A 27,158-nucleotide genomic window follows, 5' to 3' on the forward strand; every position below is an offset into this window, starting at 1 on the left:
GCTGGACTATTTGGCGTAGAAATTGTACTACCATCTTTTGACTGTAAGGAGAACTACACTTTTTAGAGAGCCTCCTGTATGAAGTGACTGAAGAAAGTAAACCTTAATTCAGTGAATGAAACATCAAAATACATTTAAGTATGGAGACACAAGATGAACAGTCTGTAAGATGAGTGCTTTACAAAAAGCAACTTAGTTTAAATATATCCATAAGAACTCCCATCATTCTGGGCAATCACAATATACCCAAGAACAAAACCTGACAGTCTTAAATGTGTCAGCCACAGTGCATCTACATTTGTTTCACATGAACTAGTAAACTCTTTGGAAGCAGCTCCACCACTATAGCTGCATGTTCCTCTGTCACTTTCAGTCTGTATGACTACAATAGTGCTCACTTCTTGGGCAGATCAACACAGATGAGAGTTGGTATTAATTACAGACTCTGATTTTCAGTGAATAGCTTCTATCAGTTCAGAAGTGATCGACAGTACCACTTAGTGAACTGTATAGTGATCTGCACAAAATTATTTCAGTTCCTAGGAAGAAGGTGCCACACAGAATTGCAGTTACCTGTCCTTATGGGAAGTCTTAGAATCAAAGGTTCTTCCACTCTTAAGCATAGTCAAAGTTCTTCTGAAACAAGTCAGAAACACATTGGAGAAGCTCATAGAGAGATCTTCAGAGACTGATTATCCTGCATTACTTGCTCATACACAAAACTGTTATATTTGGAAGCCATGCTAAAACTCCATAGTGACATTTTGGCAAATGCAGATAAATCTCATGTATTCATAAAAGCACTACAAATGCAGGCAAATATATTTAAAACTCAAAGTAGTTTGTAAAAAATGTACACTGTCCACTTGACATTACAAACAGTTTTGGGGGGCTGGAGTGTATAACAACATACATCTGCACAGCAACAATACTGGATATCTGACAATGGAAACACTGAATACTGCCTGATCTTGCAACAGCATTTCTGCCAATCTCTGAAAAGAAACCACTGGCATTTCGGGTGTGTGTTATGGCATGTGTGGTTTAATAGTGCTTTACCACTTTATAAATTCAGGGCAAAATCTGGGTTTTGAGTGGAGCCAGTGGGATATTTGCTACAGGCCTCAGTGGACCTGGGCTTTCATCCACAGTATTTAAGCGAGTCTACAGTCTGAAGGAGAGCAAAGGAGAAAAAGTTTTGCTTTTGGTTTTTGTTTGTTTGTTTATTTTCCATTGCAAACAAAAAAAGCTACAATAAATACTAAGGGGTAAAAAACTAAGTTTTTCATAAGTCATATTTCCCTATCAATTATGCTGTGTCACACACAGCTTTTAAGCAGCTCTCAATGAATTTATCTGTGTACATATGCTAAGGGTATTCGACCCATTTTCAAAATCCCAGTACCCCACCGCAAGTAATCATACAGAATAAAGAAAAAGTGAAGAGGAACTCATTTTTCTAAGCCCTTCTCCTGGCTGGTAAGTTGGCAATGCAGTATCACAGTGGAGGAAATGTCATTCCTACTGATTAACACTGTCTGGAGATATCCCCACATGCAAGAGACCTATGTGGAGAATGGCAGGATCCAGACCTCTTCAATGATTCATGCACTCCATCTAGGGCAGGCAGCACTGAGCAAGAACCCGATATGTACACATACATTCCTCACTGCATCAATAATGCTTTGAACATCCCCTGATATTGACCTTGTTCCTTGCCTGGCAATGACAAGAGATACTTTTCCCTCTGAAAAAGTACCCATCAACTGTAAGTCCGAAGTATGACAAGGCTGCAATGCAAGCAGCAATTCCCTGTGCCCTTCAGAGGTTATTACCTTACTTATTATCACTGTTCTTTCTTAAGATCAATACAAGACAAACATCCAGACAAGTGGAAAGAGTTTGAAAGATTATGTATTATGGCATCTTCAGTTGTAGCTATGTATGTATTCATGTTTAATTTGAGAAGTCTTTTCTAACAATTCTAAACTTTTTAGTTATGGCACTTAACAGAAATATCTCTAGTGACATTCCAAATGTTCAGAAAGTGACTTTCTTCCTGTTTCACTGGGGAAAAGACCAGTCCAAACAAAGTAAAATCCATTTGCATACAAAACATTCACAAAATGGCAGTGTTCACCACACAGGCAAAGCAACATTTCATTATTTTTCTTTTTCACACAAGCAACTTCCATGTGTCCAGTTACTGGCTACAAGTGAATTCTGAGATTTCTCTGCACACTAAAGCATGAAACTTATGAACTGTATTAGATCCAAAATGCCTGCCAGGTTTTTCTGATGTATGTTCTGATACGCCTTTGTTTCTCACCTCATTTTTCTTCAAAACCTTAGGCTTCTTTTTGAAATGCACCCATTTTATGCATATGTTTTCAAGCTTTTAATCTATGCTGAAAATACCTGGAAAACAGGATGTCAAGAGGCACAAGAAAAAGGTATGGAGTTATTTTAAAAAGTCAGGGCTGGCAAGGTATTCTGGAAAATGCCAAAGAGTTTGTGGAATAAATTTCATCTGGCAAGTTTGGAGATAAAAAGAATCCAGCTGCTTTCAAACACCAAATGCAGCAGTAAAAAGTCTCTACAGAAACATCTTAGATTAACAAAACTTATCATCCTCCCACACAAAACAAACACAACTACAACAAAAGAACCACAACACATTCCTATTTAGTCTTCAATGCTAGATGAAGTATGTCTGTTGCAGGCAGTTTGTCAAAGAATATGCTTCTATACAACAAAGGGCACATGGTAGAGGAATTTTATAATGCTTGAGGCTATTGCAAAGCTAGGCAGAGATGAAAGCAGCCATGCTGCTGAGGGACCAAGGATAAGGTACCAGGCTGAGCCACATGATGATCTGAAGCCTTTGCAAAAGTGTTTCTATCTACTTGATCAGAGGCTTTCAAAGACTGTACTGCTGAATAAGACTTATTGGTTGAAGGTTTGATTCAATATACTGAAGTTAGTCATGGTTTTCTACTACTTTTAAAAGGTCTTTGGATAAGATACTAACAGAATAAACTCCCATCTATTTATGTGCCCTTTCTTCCAAGTCTGGGCACAACCTGTTGAACTCCTTCATTATATGCAGGGCATGTGAAACACTTCTGGCAAAACTAGAACTTGGCAGTACCTAAGACAGGGACTAGCTACTTCATTGTAATATAATAACTGGAGGCATCTGCAGAAATGACAGGAATATTGACCTTTTATTTCTAAAGATAATCTGTATTTCCAGGCTGTTGTTCCTCATCATTGTTTCTTAAATGAATGTTCACTGCCACAGATTCCGAGCTCTGCTCCTTACAGCCACAGCCCCTCAGGCAGAAGTTAATACACTGCAGAACCCAACAACTTGTGTGACTTTACTCCAAAACAGACTTGCAAAATGGGTAGGCCCTACTGAAATGTGAACATATTTCATTCAATTTCTAAATAGACCATTTCACAGATCTAGGTTTGAAGTCAGTCATGCTGGCAATAGGTAGCTCCCAGTAAACAAAGGCCACTGGAAGCTACCAACAGAGTACTGTCTTGGGACAAGAGCATGGATGTCCAAAAAGCCAGGGAAGAGTGGAAAGAGTCCTCCTTACAGGTAACTAACACTCAAAGGTAACAATTCCATTAACTAAGAAGCAAAATGAATAAACATTCTATTGAAAGTTCCTTCCATCTCTCCTTATCTCCTCATAATGCCACAACATCTGCTATGAAGAGCCTTGACTAAGTAAAAATAAATGCCTTAACATTTTCCAATTAAAATGGAATTTACTTTGATCTGCTGCAAATCAGACTTTTTGTCATTTATAAAGTGTTTTCTCTCAGCTTGAAAGGAAGTAGCTAAGGAACATCACACTGTGATCGTGTACAATTAACTTGGCCAAGCAATGAAATATTCAGAGAAGAAACAGAACAGTCTTGTCTACGATATGTAGATTTTTATACTGTGCTTACACAGTGCTGAACATCCAGTATGGTAAAAGTACTGTAGCTCACAATATATGTGCATTTCTTATATGCTATTTTTGTATCACCTCCACAGTCTCTGTAAAATAACTGAATGAATTAAAAAAGCCCTAACACCATAGAAAGTTGTTTTTCATTCAGTAATCAGTATAGGCACTAGGGCTTCAATCCATAAAGGGATGCCAATATGGATCCAGTTGTTTAGAACTGCTGTGAGAATCACTTCACTACAGAGGGTCTGTGTTATTTCTTGCACACTACTCAGGGTTATGATATCAGATGTCTGAAGAGCTTCAAAGTGGTCTATTAAAGACTTCATTTGTACCTCCTCCTGCATATGACGTATTTTTCCAATACTATAGTTGGCCTTTGATTTGCCAGCAACTGCTTTATTAGAAAAGAAAAAAGAAAAAGGGGGGGGGGGGGGGGGAGAGAGAGAAGTCTTGCTTTTATCCCTTTGCTTGCTTTTATCCTTTTGCCATACTTCATTGCTGAAACAACACTACATCAATTCAACATCAAACTGACATGAAGCACCTTCTTGTAACCATACTGAAATGGCTTTGAATGTTTTTCCTGGTAGATTTCTTTAGGTAATAATGAACTTTACTTTTGATGCTCCAGTCTTTATAGTGCTGGACAATTTGCATACAAATGGACAAGCTACATGACAGCAGAAAGTGAAACTACTTTTTTTATATGTTGGTTGGACACAATCTTCTCAGTCTACTTATATAAGGTTGACTAAAAAGAGGAATTACCTTTTTGTCAGATATGTCCCTACTGGCAGACTGTTTTCTACACTTCCAGGAATTTAACAGAGTTCAAATACCAGTGTTGGAGCTGGCTGACTCCTATTTGACAGCTGACACTAATGTTGATCTTCTGTAGTTCATGATCACTCACAAATACTTTTCACTGTAAAGGAACACATTTTGCCCCTACATGCTCTTGTCAAATGGCTTGGCGTCCTATTTTGCAGATGCTGGTTGTTCGTGAACACACCAGCTATTGACTGTTTGAGTTACATGTATGCTTTTTGTCCATTGACTTTTTTGATGAGTGATTAGCTGAAACTTTCACAGAAAATAATCAATAGCAAACCAGAGAGAATGATTTCAATGAGTGATATTCTGGGGTTTGCAAACATCTCCATAATCATCCCACGACTGTACAAATATTAAACGCTGGCAAACAGCAAAACCACCACAGTCTTCAAGAATGCTGAATTGAAATTATTAGTTGTTATTATATCTCCAAGAATTCCTTTTTCTGCTGTCTTGTCAGCCTTAACCACTGATCACATGCCTCCGTAAGAGTGGGCATTAAAGCTGCTTTTGGTAGTAGGAATCTCATAGTATGAACATTGGCTACTATCAGGCTCATGACAAAGCACCTATTCAGAGACTTCCATCAATCCATTTAAAAACAGGTTTACAAGAACAGCTGGACAGAATTGGCTGTGCTTCACTACTGAAGGCAACTACACAGCTGAAGGCAGCACTGAAATAAGATTTTTTTTTAACATCCACACACACAAAAAAAGGGGCAAAAATAGAAGGAAAAAAAAGCCGCCTTCTTTGAAGGCTCTAATGTTTTTGTTCCAGGGCTAAGCTACTGAATATAGTGATTATTAGAGGTAGTGGTGTTCCCCTGAATGATCTTGTCATCACAAAAGGCATTCAGCACATCCAAAAACGTTGTAAGAGCCTGAAAATTAACACTTCAAGCTGAATAACCAGCTCTGAAGAACACTTTTGAATACATTGCCTTATGTCTCTAAGACCACAGACACAGAAAGTCAGTTGCAAACTCTCTAACTCCCAAAGATGTTTCTCTATCAGAGTAAGTATAAATATGAGTAAATTAACAAGCAATAATAATTTGTATGTGGAATACTTCTCTATAGAAAGGCATATGTTGGCATGACAATACATTAAAAGACCTATTGCATAGAAATTAAAACAAGAAAAATACAACAAGAAAAAGGGGATTATTACAAGGACAGTACTCCAGTGTCTCATCAAATGTGGTTTGTTAAAAATAGGAAAAAATGACACTTTCTCTACTTTGTTTGAACTTGCAGCAATGACTTTTAAAGCTAGTAATAAAAATTTCCAAATACCTAAAACAAAAGTTGCTTTTGTTGTACTCCTCTCTTTGTAACTTTTGGGGAATATTTTAGTCTAAAAAAACTTTACCAGTTTCAAGTAATGGATTTTATTTTGCCTGCATTCTTCATCACCCTGAATATATACCCTTTCACTCATCTAAAAACTGTTTTGCTCTCTGATCTTTTGTGGGTTTTTTTCCTTCATCTGAATTTCAAAAGTAAAACAAAAATTACAAACAAGGTAGGAGAGCACAAGTTGATGTTTTCTGCTTTGAAGAACCAAGACAAATGTTTTGAGTGGGGCCATGAGAATTAACATACTGAGAAGATAAAGAACTCAGAATAAGAACTGAAGTTCTCCACTGGCGTATATGTAAGTTGCTTTGCATAAATCAGATGCATTACAGCATTTGAAACAAGATACTCTAAAGAAAAGTTACTTTAAAAAGGTAAAACAAACACACACCACTTAGTATATGCTTGAAGGATTAGATTGGAGTCTTATCCTTTTACTTGAAACAATATTCAGTTATAATCCAAGTCTTGTTCTGAAGAGTTATTTTTAGAATCAATTATGCTAAGAGGTTTCTGCTACCTGAAGATTAATCTTTAGTCTCAATGGAAAAGGAACTCCTCTTCTACATGAAATGCCACTGCTCAGCTAGAGAGAGAGGAAAGAATTTTTTTTTTTCCAAAGTCCCTTCTAGGAGTTTTGCTATGCTGGGGGTAAGGTGATCATCTGACTGTAAACTGGCTCCTGCCAGCTAAAATAAAACTGTCCAGATTACACTTTCCATTTAAAGTGAATGAAGGCTTTCAGGAGCTCAGGTTCTCTTAGTAGATGACCCTACTAAAATGGGGTGGCTTTTTTTGACACAATTTCCTAGCAGAAGACAGGATTAGTGAGACATAAAGCTGTGTCCCTGGTTGGAAAAGCAGATGCAACTACACAGAACATTAAATGTGTTCATTAGTGCATTTTTATAAATGTTGACTTTGTTCAATCCTGACACATCTGCACTACCACGCTGCAATAAACTGCCACTGACATACACATGAAAGAAGCGTAGTGACAATAGCACAGGTTTCGGCTGTCAAACATTACTTAGGCACTCGCAGACCACCCCAGGCCCACGCTGTTATGACCACAGTGCAACAGTAACTTCATGCAGCTTGCCTTAATCCATCTCTCCTCTGTGTCACACTGCAGGCATGCCCCTACAGAGGAAGTTAGACCTACCAAAAACTGAAGTCCTTAGGTGGCAGGATATCTGGGTCATTCACTACACCATATACTGATGGTAATGAAAATGTGAGAGCTTTTGTAGAAAAGGCTGTTAAAAAAAATTACAATACTTTACACTTCTTAGTGACTTTTACCCAGAAAAAGAAAAAATAACTATTTAAAAATAATAAGCAGCTCAGTTTGAACAGACCAAGACTTTTCTAGAGTTAAAAAAATCTAGAATGTGTGTCATCTGTATTGTTTGTAAACCTACTTTTTCCTTCTTTCAAAGAGCTTAATTTCCCTTATTGCCAAGGCTTGTGTTTCACCTCAGGCTTGGCATAATTCTCAGATCTTTGTAGTTTTGCATTTTTATCTTCCAGGGGCATGCTTCTGCCAGCTCATCAAGATATTTTTTATTATATATTCTCTTTTTTTAGTCTCTTTCCTCTCAGGCTCTCTCTTTTCTGTGTTCATACTTACTACATACAACCATGTTTTTACATTTTCTCACTGTTAATTTCCTATGGTTTCTTTAATCCCATCTATCCCATTTCACAAGGAATATATCCACATTGCTTCCTTTGCTCCCTCAGGCATCCTCCCTCATCTCCATGCAGTTGTCAAGTTGTTCCCTCCTCTTTTTTTTTTGTTCCATCTTTTCCATCTTCAACCTTATAACACCTTCCTCTACTTCCATAAGTATCAAACCAATAAATTGTTTCTGGAGTCCATAGGATGTGGACATCTGGGCAGCACCCAAAGTCAGCATCTGTTCAGGAAAGAGGATATCACTGCCCTTCCCTAGTGGGAACTGAATTGCATTATAGCCCAAAAATTGCTGTCTCACAGACGTTTGAGATCGAGGAGAAGCCAGCGTGGATGCAACCTCCTCTTAGGAGATTTATGAAATCAAGGATTACCACATTTGATCAATATTAATCTTGTACTGATCTTTGGAACAGCTGCAGTTAAAATTTTCCATTCTTACTGATGATAGTTGGGTCACTACAAATTCTATTTGCTTCCAAAGCCTAACCTGAGCACTGAGGAGTCACTGGCAGTGTGGTAAGAGTCATATCCAGACTAGCTTCTAAACAGGCAAGGGAGCAGCAGGTGTAAAGTCCAGTAGATCTTTCACTTGGCAGAGCAAAATTGTCAGGTCAGTACTTATAAAAGGTGAAGGAGAAAAATTAGAAACCACCTTCTACAGAAAATACTAACTTAAATATTAGTGGAAACTGAGATATCCATTAGTCCCAGAAAATTTCAACTAGAAGGAGCCATAAACAAACACTAATTACTAACCCTAAAGACAAACATACATATGTTTTCCTCTACCCAAACAACACATAAGTGCATATTAGATGGTAAATTCTCTCAAGAGCATGGAAGGAGGATTACATTTGACTTCCCTAGGTGGAAGCTTCTGACCTCAGATTGGCTGAGCAAGAGATAAAAAAGGATATGCTCCCCAAAGATCCCTTACAACCCCTATAGATGGTTCAGGAGTTGGTCATGATCCTAATGGTCATTTGGTCCTAATGAGCTGGACTGAACTTTCTCCAGCACATTTGTGCTTAAAGCTGTTTTTCCTGGACCAAGGGTGCTGCCCTGATCCAATTTTTGTAATAATTCCACATTTCCCTGCCTTGTGTAATTAACTTGGGTTTGTGGTTTTGCAGAGAATACCACAGTGAACACTCTGTTCAGTGGCAGCAGCAGCATTTGAATTGCTGCAGCACCTCTAAAACCATGTCATAGCTCAGGATTCTAATGTCCTGAGGCTGTGATGAGAAGACTGAAGAAACATAATGGAATACACACTATGTGTCACAAGATGGAAGCACTGCAACTTTCTCCAGCAATATGGCAGTATGGTTCAGCATTCACATTTGGTTCTTAGTGGTTATGATTTCCTGTTGCCCAGGCCAGTATTGCCCACTGAATACTGGCCTGGGGATCAGCCCTCAGTGCTGAAATATTATTCATCATCTAGCCAGATCTGAAGTCACCTTCCTAAGGGCAGGGTCTGCTGCAGGGAGAGATGACTGTTGTAGGTATTTAAATGGTTCCCATCAGAGCAATAGTGAAGCAGCTCACTATTCCTTATCATTGTGATGCCCTTGTGTAGAAAGGTAGCCTAGGTCTTGAGAGACCTTACTGACAATGCAACTTGCCCAAGGTGATGTAGAAACAACAAACAAACAAAATCCTTTCCTTACATGACACTAGGTGTGCATGCCATATTCAAAGCTAAGATGCAAATATTTATAAAATAAGAAAACAAATGTGCTGTGTAAAAGAAAAGAAAACAAACAAACACAAGAGTAACATAGTGGCATGCTAAAACAAACACACACAATTTTGTTTTAAAATAAGACAAGAGGTTTTAAGCTTTGGGGGAAAACAAAATTCAAAGGCCCTCAATGCTACACAGTTCCATGACATTAAAGGACTAAAAATTTTCTGTGTTATGTTTCAGTGTTTTTTCCATTTTCTTAATCATGTTTTGTCTGACGTAGTTACATCAGTTCCCAAGTAACTGCTAAATAATCATATTTGCAATTCCCCTGCTTTTCATAGAATCATAGTGTTTTGTGTTGGAAGGAACTTTAAGGATCACCTAGTCCCAATGCCTCTACCAGGTGCAGAGACAACTTCCACTAGACCAGGTTTCTAAAAGCACAACCCTACATGGTCTTGAATACTACCCTCACAGTGAATGATTTCTTCCTAATATCTAATCTAAATCTACCCTCCTTCAGTTTAAAACTGTTAACCCTATCACTACAATCCCTGATAGCAAGGCCCTCCCCATCTTTCTTGTAACCCCACTTTAAGTACTTGAAAGTGGTTATAAAGTCTCCCCAGAGTCTTTTCTTTTATAGTCTGAACAATCCCAACTCCTTCATCCTGTCCTCAAAGGAGAGGTGCTCCAGTCCTCCAATAACCTTCATGGCCCTCCTCTAGACCAGCTCAAGCAGGTTCATGTCTTTCTTATGCTGGGAGCCCAAGATCTGAATCTGGTACTCTAGGTGGGGTCTCACAAGAGCACAGTAGATGGGGAGAATCACCTCCCTTAACCTGGTAGTCACACCTCTTGATGTAGCCCAGGATGTGACTGGCTTTTTGGGCTGCAAATGTATGTGACTGGCTCATATTCAGTTTTTCATCCACCAATACACCTAAGACTCCTCCTCTGGGTTGCCCTCAATCCACATATCTATCAGTGTGTATTTGTGCTTGGCCTCTATCCAGGTGAAGGATATTGCACTTGGCCTTGTTGAACTACATGAGGTTTGCAAGAGCCCACCTGTCGAGCCTGTCAAGATCCCTTTTGATGGCATCACTTCCCTCCAGCATGTCAACCACACTGCACAGCTTGGTGCCATCAACAAATCTGCTGAGGGCAAACCCTTGGAACACACCACTGTCCAGATTGCTGACAAAGATGCTGGAATAACATTGGGCCCAGTACTGAACCCTGAGGAACACTACTCATCACTGGTCTCCACTTGGATATTGAGGCATTAACTGCATGAGTGCAACCATGCAGCAAATTCATTATCCACTGAATGGTTTATCTGTCAAATCCATCTTTCTCCAATTTAGAGACAAGGATGTCATGCAGAACAGCACTGAATGCTTTGCACAAGTAACCACATTTGAGGAGAAGCTGAAACCCAAAGGGAATAAATGAAACTTCACACAGCAAGTGATCTGAGGCTGCAATAAGGCAACCCAACAATACAGGACCATCATGTGGGCCCTCTGGTTCCTGTGCCATGATTTTTGCTTGGCATGACAACAGTGGGGACCACATACGTGATCTGCTGGGAGACAATTATCACAGCAAGTCTGTCAGGAAACATACCAAGAAACAGAGTTTTAAGCAGCCAGAAAAATGTAGTTTGAAAACTAGCAATGGAAGAGGTAGTTTGAAAGCCACTGAAATACTCCATTGACAATAATGAGTCCACAACCTTAGTTTTCAATTACATTTAAATATCTATTATTTTACATTTAGATAGAAGTGGTCTGCATTTGGGGAGGAATAACACTAGGCACTGGTACAGGCTAGGGGTCATCCTGCTGGAAAGCAGCTCCATGGAGAAAGACTTTGGAGTTTTAGTGGACAGCAAGTTATCTATAGGACAGCAATGTGCCCTTGTACACCCCAATGACATCCTGGGGTGCATTAAGAAGAGTGTGTCCAGGTCTAGGGAGGCTCTTCCTGCCCTCTACTTTGCTCTGGTGAGGCCACACCTGGAATACTGTGTCCAGTCTTGGGCTCCCCACTTCAAAAGAGACAGAGAGAGAGTCCAATGGAGAGCTACAAGGATGATTGCAGGACTTCATCTCTCCTATAAGGAGAGACTGAGAGACCTAGGGCTGTTTAGTCTTGAGAAGAGAAGGTTGAGAGGGGATCTTACCAACATCTATAAATATTTGATGAATGGATGTCAAGATGAAGATGCCAGGCTCTTTTTGGTGGTTCCCAGTGACAGGAGAAGGAACAATGGGTACAAGCTAGAACACAGGAGGTTCCACCTCAACACAAGGTGACACTTTACAGTAAGGGTGACAGAGTGCTGGAACAGGCCGCTCAGAGAGGTTGTGGAGTCTCCTTCTCTGAAGACTTTCAAAACCTTCCTGGACATATTCCTGTGCGGCCTGCTCTAGGTGATCCTGTTGTGGCAGAGGTTGGACTTTAGGATCTCAGGAGGTCCTTTCCAACCCCTAACATTCTGTGAGCTGAGACTCTGTCCACAAAGGAGCATTAGGTGAAGCTGGAGGACTAAGTGGTATTGTGTTGACCCATTTAGGTCTTTAAGAGAGTACCTGGTATAAACCAAAGTTTGGTTTCAGTCTGGGTACCTCTCAGATTTTGTTTTTCACATTATTGCTCTCCATGCACATAGCTCAAACTCAACTAATTTTTCATTCAACTCAAATAATTTTTTCCTCTTACTTTTCAATGCTGCACTCAAACATTTAACCTCTCATCTCTGTCCAGTTACGTTCATCTTTGCTCTCTCACTTTGGCCCCACCCACACTCCCCCTTCCACAATTTTTTGTTTGCAGTCTCTAGAAAAGAAACTACACAAACTATTTTTTTTTGGTGAAGACTTTGCTGCATGAGTGAAGGAAATAATAGTTCTGAAAGAAAGAGCCTGATGTCTTAAAGCCAGACACAGTGAGCCCTGCTCTGAATGCTGGCCCATTTATTTACCCAGCAGTTCACTCCAAAGATAACCATGCTGATACCAGAAAGTATATCTCTGCAAACAGACTGTGGCTGCATACGCACTGGGAAGCACTTGAAAAAGTTACTTGCACAATCATGCATCACTGGTGCTGTGTTCAATATAAAGTTTAAGTGCTGTTTATGACTTTCAGTTTCTATCCTGTTATCTTTGTCTGTGTACTAAGAAGATTTAAAATCTCCAGACCATCCTTTAAATCTAATAACAGAGTAGAAAAAAAAAATTATAAGGCTGGGAGAAAAATATTTAACAGCTACATTAATAAGCATCCTCCATGCTGTAAAACATAATGAAACTGTAAGAACATAAATTACTGTTAAGAATATTTTAGTGTGTATATATATTTCCAACCCAATTCTTTTAAGGTATCTGTTCCTTAAAAATGAATCGTGATAACATGTGCAATCTTACTTTCTGTATGTTTTCTGCATATAAAATACTTTTCTTTCTTTCCTTTTTTTTTAATAAATGAATCCCAGTGAAAATGAACACCATGGAAATAAACACAAAGTAGTTACAAGGTAAAGTAAGGAGTCTTTGCTGTGACAAGTCATTTCATTGGTGAGCACTGCAAAGCCAACGAAAGAGTTATGGTATTTTATATGCCCAAAATCCAATTTAAAGCAATTATCCTGTGAGACTACAGACAAGGTGAGCTGACAGACCATGAACTCTGAGCAATTTATAACCTCTCTCTGCTGCTGTTCCTCTGCTTTCAGACCAAGAGGCACAGGCTACAGACATCATTCAGCTGCAGACAAGAGGTAAATAAGCTCATCAGCTCTATTAACGAGGAAGAAAGAAGTTAAGTACCTACCTTCTCCTCATTTTCTAGGTTCCAGCTCCTCTACAGTCCTCAGGCTTGCAAAACACTCCTAGCCTGTGCAACCCCGTAACAGACTCTTGAGTGATTCATTGTGGCAAACTTCCTTCTGTTCAGTTTGAGCTTATGTGGCCAGACTGGCTGAGGTAGAAAAAAGAAACCACCCACCAAAACAACAAACCAGCAGAAAACAAAGGAAAAACAAACAAATAAAATCATTGAGACATTGACAGGAGAAATTAAAACCATTTTAAGGAACAGTGAGTCTGGTTAAGGCACACTGTTCTTTCACCATGTCAGAGTTAGTATATTGACTATTGACTTTGGCTGTAGTTCACTAGGGTGCTAAAGCCAGCCAAGGCAAAAGCCATCTTGTCCTTTGATAGGATTTAGGGGTAATCTTCAGGAGAAAGAGTGAGAACAATTATTAGCATTTGGGGGTGTGATAGCTAATCCAGCATGGCTGATTTATTAACTGTTTCACTTGCAAAAACAAATGGAAGAAGGTTCTGCCAAGAATCTGTTCTTTGATAGAGACTGCAACATCTGAATCCCTTTCTTAGAGCAAAGCCATGGCAAATGCTGAGTCTGTGTGTTTCGCAATGAGGGATTAATTCTGCTTTAATACATAATCCTATAGGCTTACAGAAGAGAGAGTGATGCAGAGAGTTTAGGAAAAAAAAGAAAAGACACAGAAAATTATCTACTGTGTTATACATATTTATACACAAAGAGAAAGAAATGTTCCTCCATGCATTCCCCCCCTCCCCATTTGTCAGCATAATCGGAAGCTAAAATAGGTCACATGTCAAAAGTAAGCCATTAGTCCTTCTCCTGCATCTTCCCCTCCACCATCAAATCTTAATTCCACGTGCAGCACTGCCAGAAAAGCAGACAAAGATTGCTCTTCAACATGCCTCTGGGACTTTGAAAAACACTCTTACACAAGAAAACATTTTCTGTCCCTAACGGCTTACAATCCAACCATGCCCCATACTGCAACAGCTGTGTTAGCAGCTCAGACAAAAAACATTCATTTACAGCATTCTGTAAATTCCCATCCCATAGGCATCTATTTGCATGCTGCAGTGATACATCCAGGGAAAGGCTTGCTTGTCTACGCAGTCACCCAAACACAATAAGCAGAGGCAGAAGTTTCTGCCCTGAAGGACAAGGTGTGCAAAGCTTAACTTTCATGTCCTTTATCATACACAGAATTGAATCCTTTTAAGTTGAATGTCTCACTTCTAGAGTTAGTCTGAGTAACCTACAAAGGTATCCTAAATGACATGTACTCCCTATTGTAGCTTAAGACAACAAGCTTTTGAAATAAGACTTATTGATATTTGTATTATATCTTCACACCAGAGGGACTTCTCTGAGTTGTCAGTTTTGTTAATTACTTCATGTACTATATACCTCATAAAAAAACAAGTCAAGATGCAGATCTTGGTTCAAGCAATCTGCATTTAGCATTCTATAACAAGCAAGAATTGTTAGCTAGCAATAAATGAGATCAGTAAGAGAGATGGAAAGAATGTGGAGGGGAACAAAGACTACAAGAAAGGCAAAAAGTTATACAAGCCTTCAGCCTGATCTGTAAAGCCAGAGTTCTCTGCAGCTAAACATCATTGCTGAGCCTTCTACCACATTTTTCCCTCTCCAACTCTTGCCTTAAAGTTTCACAGAAGACATTATTAACAACAAAATGCAACCCACTGCAAAAAATAAGTAAATAATGCATTCAGCAGTACATTCCCTGGGTAATTTGAACAGGCAGAGTTGGTCTGCAAGTAGCAAGAGTTGGCCGCACACTTGCCAGTTACACAAGGTATGCAATCAGTATGCTATCATAAGGGATCTGCATAGGACCATCACTTACAAGCAATCAAAAAAAGGCTAAAAATTAAGATCTCCCTAAAGCTTGGTAAAACTTTTTCTTTCTTTCTTAATAATGAATGGTGTAGGAAACAAACAACACAACAAAATTTGAGTAAGTAGTTGAAAACTGTGGGCAAGAAAAGTATTTGCCTACTGCTTCTTTGTCAGCAAGTCCTCTCACTTGCACTGTGGGCAGTTTCACTGCTGATGTAAGAGCTCTGCCTAACTCTTTACATTGTACCCTGCTTTGGCTTGCACTGTGTAGTCTTATATTGTGCTTCACTTTTGCAATTAATATCAATACTTTTTCAGACAGATTTGGACCGGTCCTCTAAGTTTATGAAGCCTGCAAGCTGACCTGGGCATTGGAACATCTACTCAATTAATATACCGGCTTATATTGGTTAAGTGGTGACCTTAAAGAGCAGTACAGAAAAGACAAAATGTCTCAAGGTGGGCAAGTGCCATTAAAAAAACTGAGATAATGGAAGAATGTCCTTTCACATTTGGTCAACTTCACAAACTTGCTTTTGTCTATTCAAGGGAAAGGATAGCTTAGCAGAGGGAGGTACAGGGCACTTCATGGGGAACAAGCTGGCAACTCAGCTGAAGAAGTCTGGACTACCTCAGTCTCTAATGACAGGAGTCCCACAGGATAATGCGTTAAGTCAAGCAGAAAAATTTATCCTAATAGGCTAGTTTCCCACAAAGTACACTGCCTCCAAATCCCATTATAATCTTACTTTGTTTTCTCTAGCACAACATTATCCATCAAGAATTAAAATGATTTACTAGGTATGTAAGTTGACTACTTCATAGAAATCCACAAACATTGAAATTTTAAAACATGGCTTAATTTTCTTTGCCAGCACAGATATCCTTCCACTTACTTAGCTGATACGTATTCAGCACAAGGATAATTTAAAACACTGAGACCTTATCAACTATGTTTCCCTCTAGTATCCTAAAAATACAGCATTCTTCTTTGCTTTTTTTTTCCCATGTTCACAAAAAATAAACAGCCTTTTACACTATTATACTTTATTTGAAGGCTCAAATCAGATTGTTCCTTTAATGCCTTCATTTCCTTCACAGGAGGAAATCCAGAAACATCCCTTAGCTGTAGTGCCTAATACTTGAAGCTCATGCTATTTGCATTGAGTCCCTGGCAGTGCTACCTGGAATCTCAAACACATAGACACAAAACATCAAATAATCAACATGAACACTGTAATTGCTTCACACTAAAATATTTCAATGTGAACATTTAAATGGTATATCCCAGTACTCCTGTGATATTTACATGTTATTTCTAGCAGAAAAAACCCATCGTGTAGAAAAAAAATGGCCTAATCTATTGCACCAAGTACTGTACCACCCAAGAATTGCAGCTGGGTAATTTACAGTTTTACTCATAGGTCTGAAATCAGCTTACCCTGACAGGAAGAGAAATTGAGAAGGTTATCACCCATTGAACTGTCCATTTCTTCCTTAGAAAAAACACTGTATCCTCAGGGTTGGACAGTTTTCACACATACATCTTAACAGTTCTGTAAACATCTGCACAACAGCTCAAAAATTAGCCTTCCCTGCTTTCTGTCACCAGCAAAGTTTGGGGTGAATTTGTTTGCCTCCCTGGAGAGTGATTAAAAAAAAAATAAAAGAAAATATATATAGTCTGTCTTTTCATTGTTCCATGCCTAGTAAGGGAATGAAGAAACATGGCCAGGTTGTTAGGCTTACCAGATTCCTCCATTTTCAGTGGAGTTTAATTTCACTAGCTCCTTGAAGACTTACAGGCTTCTTGTTGCTCAGTGCTTTGAAGCTGAGGTACAATGCAAGATAGATAAGAGATACTGGAGTCACCTCATATAAAGTGATTCCATAACCAGCACAGGTCAGTACCCAGGCACATCCTAGGATGACTTTTCTTAGCACCTACATGTACATCATGTCCTAGGGACAAAACCCACATGTTTTCAAAGGGCAGCTTTGAGTCTGCTTGTTGTCTCAGTTCTGCCCCTGTGAATGAGAAATTAATTCCATTAGCACTGAAGAACAACTGAACTAGAGGCTGGATTCAGCAAGACTCAGACAAATTACCTGACAACCCTTTCAGGCCAGGCCCCTTTTCTCCCCAGTTCTCTACAGCAACTCAGCAGCTAGCTCACACCATCCTCACCTGTGACATGGGTTTCTAGGCATAAGAGAAGAGAAGGGGAGAAACAGGACTATGTGTAGAGAGTTCCATCTGCCAGTCAGGAAGGAAAGAAAAATTGCATTAAAAAGATCTGTGGTCTAGAGGTGGTTCTCACATTATCACTTACAGAATGTTACAGCTTTGATCTGTAATCCATGTTCTCTTATTCCTCCTCCTCCTTTTACATCCATGAGCAATTTTTATCTTTTATCTTACTTGAAGCTAGAGCTGTGAGTCTGGGGAGGCCAGATCTTTGTAGAGTGTTTTGTCCTTTTGTGGTAGCATTAAAAAGACAAATTTCCATAACTGCGTTTTTCTGTGGAAGTCAAATTTCTCTCCAGCAGGCATTACCCACTAATTCTGTCATTATGGAGGACTTGGAGATCCAGGACTGAAAATAAATGCAGAGTATCAGTACATATTTCAGTACATATTAAAACACAAGAGATCCTGTTGTGTTATTTTAATGTAATTGATAGAGTTTCCCGTGCTGTTCAAAGATAACTCAAAACCTCTGATCAGCGCTTTTTTTCTTCAAAGGTACCACAGTGCAACAACTGTTACAAGTAGGACAAAACACACTTGCAACTGAGGTGTCATACAAAAATTAACTACTATTTCTGTAGGACTTACAGGGCCAAATCCTGCTTAATGAGGCAACCCAGGCAAACGTTAAGAATGAATGAGTTTGACCCATGGCATTCTATTCTCTGCAACAAACCAGCTAAAGGTCATGCTCACAAAGATGTGCCCATTTCATCTGTGATATGGGTGCACAAATGAGCTTTGGACAGTGCATGGAAGAATGTAGTCAAGAGAAGAAAATTTTGTGAGTATCTGGGCAAAATCCAGGGAAGATAATTGATAGTGAGGAGTGTTCTTGTCTTCAGAGAGGCTAAACAAGTTCTCTTCTTAAATAAGAAACTGTAAGATAATTTCTCCACCAATTCATCATGTTGTGACATTGAAAGCAAGAGAATGATGTGCAATGGAAAGGGGTAATGTTGCCTGGCTTGTTACACAGAAGCTGTCCAAGAATGGAAAGAAACTGAGCTCACTCAGATCTATGCTTTGTTGCTCATCACATTTTCTGACTGGCAAACAGTGAGTGAAAAGGTTTAGGGATTTGACATCCGTTGGCAAGGAGAAAGCTCATCATCTGCATCCGTTGCAGCTGCTGATACGCAGCCAACACACTCCTACTCTGATGTCAGTGGTCTAAATGAGGGCCATACTCTAACTGATAGTTTAATCCCAGGAAATCTCCTGTGAATTATTAGATGAGGCTCTTAACTTCCACAACAGTACACTGCTCCTCAAGCACAGAGAAGATTCCCTAGTCTGATTCAGGCAGGGAAGATTCTGCAACTATTAAATCCTGGTGCAAAGTTCAAACTGACTTATAGAACTATCTGTTTACATATGTACACCACTGCCATGAGCCCTCAGTGAACAGAAAAGAATCACCCAATCCCTCAAGTGAATAAAGCTGGGCTGTATCAGTAATAATTAAGTGCAGCAAAATGTCTTGGCACAGAATAATCATATTCAGAATACATGAAAATACTGCGACAGCATTTCTAGCCACTTCTAGTGGCTAGGAAACAAAAGTCTATTCAGCTTTCAGAGACTCTTGTGGATAATTTTTATATATAACTGGAAGACTTGTTCATGACTCATCTGCCTGTATTACCAAGTGGATTTTTTTAGTCCAATAGCCAGATGTCCATTATGCGGGCTGCTAAATGATTTATGCTGATTGAGTACACATTGTAGGCAGCTCTTGCAAATTTTATATGCTGGCTGTATGGAGAATGAATGCTTGCTGATTATGCTCCAAATAGCAACGAACATAATTACCTAAGCCACTAACTCCTAGTAAGGAAGCCAGAAATACAGCTGTTGCTTCCCTAAAGAAGCATTTACTGTTTGAATCCCAAACTACTGTAAATTGAAGTAAATCAAAGATTTACCTTGTGAAGAACAAGCCCGTGAGTTCAGATGGCCACTTCTAATAACGTGTTAATTCCTTATGGTTCAGAACTTGTATTCCAGAGTAAGAGCTGACCCCACACCTGGGAAGTAGACAAGAATGTAGCTACTTTGGGAATCTGAATGACTTCTGAAATGGAGCCACTAAGCCTGGGGAAAAAAAAAAAAAAGTAAATTTCAGGAAGAAACACAAGAACGTGTCTGAATCATCTTGTGGTGACAACCTGACTTTTGATCATACACAGCCAGAATGAATGAGGCATGGGTACAAATGATGGCAGAAAAAAAAATAATATTTTGGCTGAAAGTAATGTGTGGAGGTCACCTAGTCCAAATGTATTTTCTACACAGGGCTGGAGTCATGTTAGATATTGAGATTCTGGGCTTGTCCACTCACAGTTCAATGTGGACTGAGATATCACATCGCTGGCACTGGTTCCAGTGCTCTGCCACTCTTGTGGAGAAGACACTAGTTTTGTCCCTGGTGACAGACCAGAACCATCACTACACGTGCTGCATACAGAACAATGATAGCAATGGGCCTGTGTGAATGCAAGACCATACAGACATCACCACTAGAGGAAACAGCTGCAGTTCTACAGACTCAAAACAGCTAGAGATTTAGCCAAGAGCCTCACTTAATAGCTCACATTGCATTTCAGGGCCCTGACACACCTATAATAGTCTGATGTCACCACACAACCCTGCTGAGTCTGTGCTTCAGGGAAGGACTTGAAGCTAGGACTGGAATAACAGGAAAATCAGAGAGTAAAGAGCAAGTTTATTCTTCTAGGTTCACTAAGCGCCTGTCACACAAAGCACTCCTTCCTTTCACGAGCATCAGAGAAAGTCACACAGTGTATCACACAACAAGAAAAACACAAACCACAACCAACTTAAAATTATCAGTGTGACTGAAATTAGACCCCTGTGCTCTTGTTCACTGAGCACATTATGAAGACCAAGGACTTCCAGTCCAGTCACTGCTGAAAGTGATGGCCATAGTGAGTAAGGTTTTTAGCTCCTGTTCCAGACTCTGAGATATATGAACAAGTGCATTAGCCAGTAGTTTCATAGCTTCATTCAGGGTTGGAAGGGACCACAAGGATCATCTAGTTCCAACCCCCCTGCCATGGGCAGGGACACCCCACACTAGATCAGGCTGGACAGAGCCTCATCCAGCCTGCTCTTAAACACCCCCAGGGACGGGGCCTCGACCACCTCCCTGGACAACCCATTCCAGGGTTTCACCACTCTCATGGTGAAGAACCTCCTCCTCACATCTAGCCTGAATCTCCCCACCTCCAGCTTCATTCCATTCCCCCTAGTCCTATCACTACCTGACATCCTGAGAAGTCCTTCCCCAGCCTTCCTGTAGGCCCCCTTCAGATACTGGAAGGCCACAATTAGGTCACCTCGGAGCCTTCTCTTCTCCAGACTGAACAGCCCCAACTCCTTCAGTCTGTCCTCATAGGAGAGGTGCTCCAGCCCTCTGATCATCCTCATGGCCCTTCTCTGGACACATTCCAGCACCTCCACATCCCTCTTGTAATAGGGGCTCCAGAACTGGACACAGTACTCCAGGTGGGGTCTCACCAGGGCTGAGTAGAGGGGGAGGATCACCTCCCTCGACCTGCTAGCCACACTTCTCCTGATGCAGCCCAGGATCTGATTGGCTTTGCGGGCTGCAAGTGCACACTGAGAGCTCATGTTGAGCTTTTTGTCCACCAGCACCCCCAAGTCTCTCTCCTCAGGGCTACTTTCCAGCCAGTCACTGCCCAGCCTGTATTTGTGCCTGGGATTGCCTCGACCCAGATGCAGGACCCTGCACTTGCTCTTATTGAACTTCATAGGGTTGGCTTGTGCCCACCTCTCCAGCCTGTCAAGGTCCCTCTGGATGGCCTCCCTTCCCTCCAGCGTGTCTGCTGCACCACACAGCTTGGTGTCATCAGCAAACTTGCTGAGGGTGCACTCAATGCCACTGTCCATGTCCCCCACAAAGATGTTGAATAAGACAGGTCCCAGGACTGATCCCTGAGGGACTCCGCTTGTCCCTGGCCTCCACTGGGACATGGAGCCATTGACAGCCACTCTTTGGGTGCGGCCATCAAGCCAGTTCCTTATCCATCTAGTGGTCCACCCGTCAAACCCATGTGTCACCAGCCTGGAGACCAGGATGTGGTGCGGGACAGTGTCGAAGGCTTTGCTCAGGTCCAGCCAGTAAAAGCCACGAGGGGGGAGGCCCCCTCTCACACAGTACATGGGTTCACACCTTAGCAGTCTCAGTGCAAATGTAATCTCTGCAGTTTAGTAACATGATCCAATTAAAAAAACAACCCCCAAATAACACACATGCTACCAACCCCCACTCTTTTTTTTTTTTTAAATAAAGCTTTTTCATGTGAGAATCATCTGCCTTCCAAAACTCTCAAATGATTCTTACTGATATTAATGGATAAGGCTTAACCGTATTGTGGACCTCAAGATGGCTGCCTGCACCTGTGTCTAGAATTTGGGAATGGGAAACAATGCACACCACCAAAATGCAAGTTTCCCAGTTAGCAGAAGGCACAGCATCAGCTGCATAGAATCAGGCAAAGCAGAAGGAAATTAATTATGAAACTCCTTTTCACAAATGCGATTTGAGGATTCAATCCCTATCCCCTTCTTGCTGGAAAGCAAGATAAGGGGCTTTGGAAGATCATTCTGGAGGCCAGTTTATCCATCCATTCTCTCCCCTTCTCTACATCTTTCAGACTATTTTGTACAGCAGTTAAAAGGGAGGATATGAACAGATGGCTGTTTGCTCTGATAACTGTGTCTGCTCCTATTCAGATTAATTGGTTACAACCCAGTTAAAGATTACAGCCTGGTAAAATGATACAGATAGTCCTTCAGTTACTCTTCACAGTCCATGTGAAGAGACTAAAATACATTCCTAAGAATGAAATAGCATTTCAATACGTGCTAGGGATTTTACAAAATGTATTGCTTGTACTGTACAGTACAGTATCTGCCCTTCCAGACTACAGTTTTAAGGAGTATAAAATTTACAGGAGCTTGAAGATCAAACGGAGTTTAGAGATATGAGGCACTCATGAGGATCAACAAACCCTTGGATACATGACAGAATAGTATCAGTGTCATGACTGCTTTTTGTTTATCTAGGCCTTTGGCATCAAGCTGTTCATGAGACTTAGGAGATGCAGCAATATCTAACTTCATACCTCTACCGACTACGCAGAGAAGATATTCCCTTTCCAGAAACTGGGAATATGCCCAAAGACTGGAGCACTGTAACAATAGTCACTAGAGGAAGAATGGGTTGACCTCCCTAATTATAACCCTCAGTAGAAGGCAAGATAATGGTGAAAAACCTGCAATGCAATCAATAAAGAATGAAAGGATAGCAATGTAAGTTTAGCTGGTCTACCAGATTATATTGAAAATAGCCATATCAACCTGATTGCCTACTCTAAGGCTATAGGATTGACTGCTAGCAATAACCACAAAATGGTAACAACTTAGCAGTGCATTTAACATAGTGCTGTAGGTACTCTACTTAGAAAAGTAGCTGTTATCCATCAGTGAAAGCACAATAAACATATTAAAAGACAGATAACTGGTGAACTCATAGAGATAGTGCAGAAACATGATCAGTTGAGGTTTCCAGTGGGGTTCTGCAGGGTTTCATTTTGAGTACCTTTCAGATGAGGTGTTTCTTCTGTCTTCTATGAAACATACATTTACATAATAGATATATTGGCATTTGTGATACATACACATTGTTTATCATACTGAGGGCTGCAAAAAGCAAAAGGACTTCATCATAGCTAAATTCAGCTCAGTAACACATAGTACTCGAGCAAGTACAATGCAATAAAGGTAAGAATAGCAAGCACAGGCTGCACGGGACAGGTGGATTCTGAAAAAAACCAAGGAACTTGGAAAGAATTTGGGTTTACTCAAAACAACAAGATTACAGACATCTGAGGAAGCAAAATGAGCGAATGTCTTCCCCCTGTTTGTACTCTGCTACAGATGAGTGGAGAAGCAGTAGAGATGAGCTTGTTTCTCCAATCTCTAAGAACTGAGGAGGAGGTAGAAGAGCCACAAAGAAGAGGCACAGCTCAAGAAAATGTTTTGCAGGACAGACCTATGGAGCTCCAGCTGCTCAAGCTATCAAAAGAAAGTTAAAGAGATGTTCTGGTTACAGTATATAAATCCTTCAAGAGGAGAAAATGAAAATTATTAGAAACATGTTTAACATAGCAGAGAAACACACACACACACACAAACCCCCAGTGGTTTAAGCCAAGAAAATTAATTTGTGTAATCAGACCAAGTTATAATCTACAAGGTGATTAAACAGAGGAGCAAAGTACCTGGGGGAAGATTTTTCATCTTTGCTTGGCATTTCTAGACCAAGACTGGATTTCCTCATGGAGAAGAGAGGATTTAGTCTGACTCTTCAGATCAAGGGGAAAACAAAATTGAAACTCTGCCAAAAGCACCAGTTTTTCAGCCTGTGGTGCTTGTTCATAGCTGACTTCAGAAGTTGCATGATTGCTCTCTCAGTGCTGAGATCCAAGTCTTTTATCAGTCATCTACACTCAGCCAAGATTACTTTTCTCCCACTACTAAGTCTCAGGTTTTACAACATACTCCACATCTCTAAGCAGGTTGATGAGTAGGCATGACCATTCTTAATACATGCAAGGAAAGAAATATATTATTCTCAAGCAGGTATCTAAAAACCCAGGGAAATACACATCACCCACGTGATAAATAACCACAGCACATCCTTCTGCTCTCAACCCTGACTTTGTCTCTTACCTCTGCTACTGATGCACAGTTTAAGCTGGGCCAGTACATGTGTTCCAAACTACTTGTCTTGCAAATACAACTGGTGAAACAGATGACTTCACTTCCTTGCTTTTTTAATTATTTTTTTTTTTTTAATCTGAAAAGAAATGCCAGAATGACTCTAAAAACATTTTTATTAGCCGATATCTCCCCTTGTAACTTGGATGTTACCTCTGCACCAGCAGGCAAAAAACCTTCGGCACACACCTTAAAAATCCTTCGTACACATACTGCTTTCTTCCTGTAAAGCAACTTGCACCTGTTTGGAAACCTACGGCCAAAACGTGCCTCGCCATGTACTCCCTCAGCACATCCCAGAAACACACAGCCAGCCTCCACCCCTCCGGCTTTCACTCTCCATGAAACAGACGCAGGATCCAATTACCACGCACGGATGCAACCCCTCCACACCCACCAGAGAGAGGCCCTGCGCTTTAAACGACGCCTGGGCGTCCCCTCTCGCATCCGAAGACACACGTCGCATCGCTGGCACGGCACAGCGCAGCACCCCACGCCCTTACACACCAGCCATAATGCGCACAGCCCTGGACGCGGAGCAGCGAAATGGCCCCTGGCCCCCGGTCACTGCTTCCCGCGGCCACTGGCCTCTGGCGCCACCGAGCGGGCGCCGCGGGCCACTACTGACAGCCCCCGGTGTGAGTTGAACCTGCCGCCGGCCCCGCTCTAGGACATCTCTGCGGTCGGGCCATCCCGGAGAGCAAGACCCTTCCCGGAGAGTAGATCAGATCAGAGCCGTGGGTGGGTTTAAATCCTCCATCTGCTCCCTGAGACCATAAGGAAGAGAGGAAGTCGGGTTTCCTGCTAAAGCAGCCCCTGCCATCCCACAGCACACAGTATTTCCTCTGCAGAGCAGCACCGCCCGAAGAGCGGACAAGATCCCGTGTGGCAGGATTTAGAGCGTAAAACGTCCTGCTTCAGGTCTACAGACAGTGGGGATAGAGCTCAGCTGCAGCCTTGCAGACCGCTGCCACTCCCATCCCTCGTTAATTATACCTCGGCCAGGCTTTTCTCTCCCGTTTGCAAGCAGGAAGAAAAGCTCTAACGTGCTTTCTAAAAGGCACCATAAATGCCATCTGCCAAAGGGAAGTTATATGAAATGGCCACCTCTGCTGTCCTTTTGTGACCTTTCTCATTGCTGAGGCTACAGTCGTCAATCATGGGTGCATCAGGGCATCAGTGACAGGGCAGCAATTAGCATGGCTGCATCTCCATTCTGCCGCAGCGCCAAACAACTGCAGTAGTAAAGTGCATTACTCCTCAATAATGCCAGTTCTTCTCCACAGCCCATGGCTCCATTGGGCTGAAGGTCCTTCCTAGCTTTCAGGGATCTATGCAGAGAAGGAGCAACTAAAGATGTGTATGCATGGTGCACATTTTAATAAGAGTTTTTGGGGCTGGAGGGGGAGGGTGGTGGAGTGATGTGCATAAGAAAAACTCCTTGTATTTATGCGGGGTTGTATTTGTGAAGGATGCAAGTTTCAAAGTTTGCCCACAATGTGGGCAACAGATTTTCTCTTCTGTTGAATCAATCCACAAAGTGAACATTCATTTAGGGCAAACATTTTTAGTTCTAGCACCCAACCCAATCTTGACAAAAAAGTCAAAGGCAGCCCCTCCTCTGCCCCCAGCTGTGAGATCTAGGCCTGCAAATTTGCTATATAATAACAAAAAGGGCAATTTTGTTCTAAGAATTGATGCCAAAGTTTAGTGGTAGGACCACACTGAAGTAGGTGCAACAAAGAGATACAATAACATCTTCAGATGTCCTTGGATGCAGTGCCTTCTTCAACCACTTAACTGATATAATGAGCTAAATGAAAGTGGGTTGTTTTGGTTTTTCTAATATATCACAGAGCTGCTGCTTACAGTAGGTGAAGTAATTCCGTTTTAATGTAATGGCTCAATCCCTTGACTCTCAGCATCTGCAGGCGCTAAGATATAAAGTTCAGTGATGGCTGATGTGCAGACTTCAGGCATGATCTGAAGTGATTCCTGTTCTTTGTCCTTTCCACCCAAGAAATACACCCCTTCTCCCATCTCTTCCTTCAGTATTCTCAGTCCTCGCACTGCTTCCCCACCTGTAGTATCAGCAAGCCAAACCCTTCCTTCCTCCCCTTATTTCTTCCCACCACTGAATGTTTCTGTCTTCTTATGTTACAGGATCACTTTGTCATGGCTTTGTTTATGTCTTCTTATGATAGCAATGAACTGATCATTATTCACAGAGAAGACAGCATCTCAGTTTCTGCCAGTTGTTTTGTTTTGTATATCCTGTAATTTTTTTTATGACCTTTTTTTTGGTTACCTGCAAAATTATCTTATCATCTATTTGTATTATTGGTTTCCTCAGGTCTTCTCAAAGCCTTCTGCTTTTTATAATCCTTTTTCCAAATCCTGAAAATAGCAGTTTTCTTAGAATTTGCTTTTTAGCACTTGTCTTTTGAAGTCTGCAAGTATCTTCCCTCTGAAAAGGAGAATGCAAATACACATTCCAGAACAGCCTGTCCTTCTCTATCTGAAGGGGCATCACCTGAGGTATCCAAGAAACTGTTCTAAACAAGCTATTTTCCTATTAGCTTACTGTGTCAGTGATCCAGTGACACCTGGCAAAGGAGTTATTTGTTAGGTCTCTCCCATGCAAATTGCTCTTAATAGGCCCTCATACCTTATACCCACACAAAGCCTTGCTTGGTGGGCTGTGTGGGTGGACTTGGGCATGCATTCCTGCAGATACTTATGGGTACAACCTAGTCACATGTCCTTACACTTAAGTGTTGTCTTA

At 41.0% G+C, this 27,158-nt stretch overlaps 1 protein-coding gene across 3 annotated transcripts in view; it reads right to left on the reverse strand.

Moving 5' to 3' along the window:
• TRIM2 (tripartite motif containing 2) overlaps positions 1-25,118 on the reverse strand; it is a 124,450-nt gene extending 99,332 nt beyond the window's left edge. Inside the window, exons 1-3 of one of the 3 annotated variants that reach the window (XM_068137263.1) lie at positions 24,771-25,118; positions 24,326-24,452; positions 19,471-19,639 (exon numbers count right to left, since the gene is read on the reverse strand). The gene's annotated coding sequence lies outside the window, so the exon portion shown is untranslated. Of the gene's footprint in view, positions 1-13,410; positions 13,537-19,470; positions 19,640-24,325 lie in introns of those variants that run through there. The other 2 variants (XM_068137261.1, XM_068137265.1) reach the window with 2 other exon arrangements.
• Between the last annotated feature and the right edge of the window lie 2,040 nt (positions 25,119-27,158).

The sequence above is a fragment of the Melanerpes formicivorus genome, unplaced genomic scaffold (genome assembly GCF_026170545.1).
Source record: "Melanerpes formicivorus ecotype bairdi unplaced genomic scaffold, bMelFor1.0.p_v2 SCAF_4, whole genome shotgun sequence".
Classification (NCBI taxonomy): Eukaryota; Metazoa; Chordata; class Aves; order Piciformes; family Picidae; genus Melanerpes; species Melanerpes formicivorus.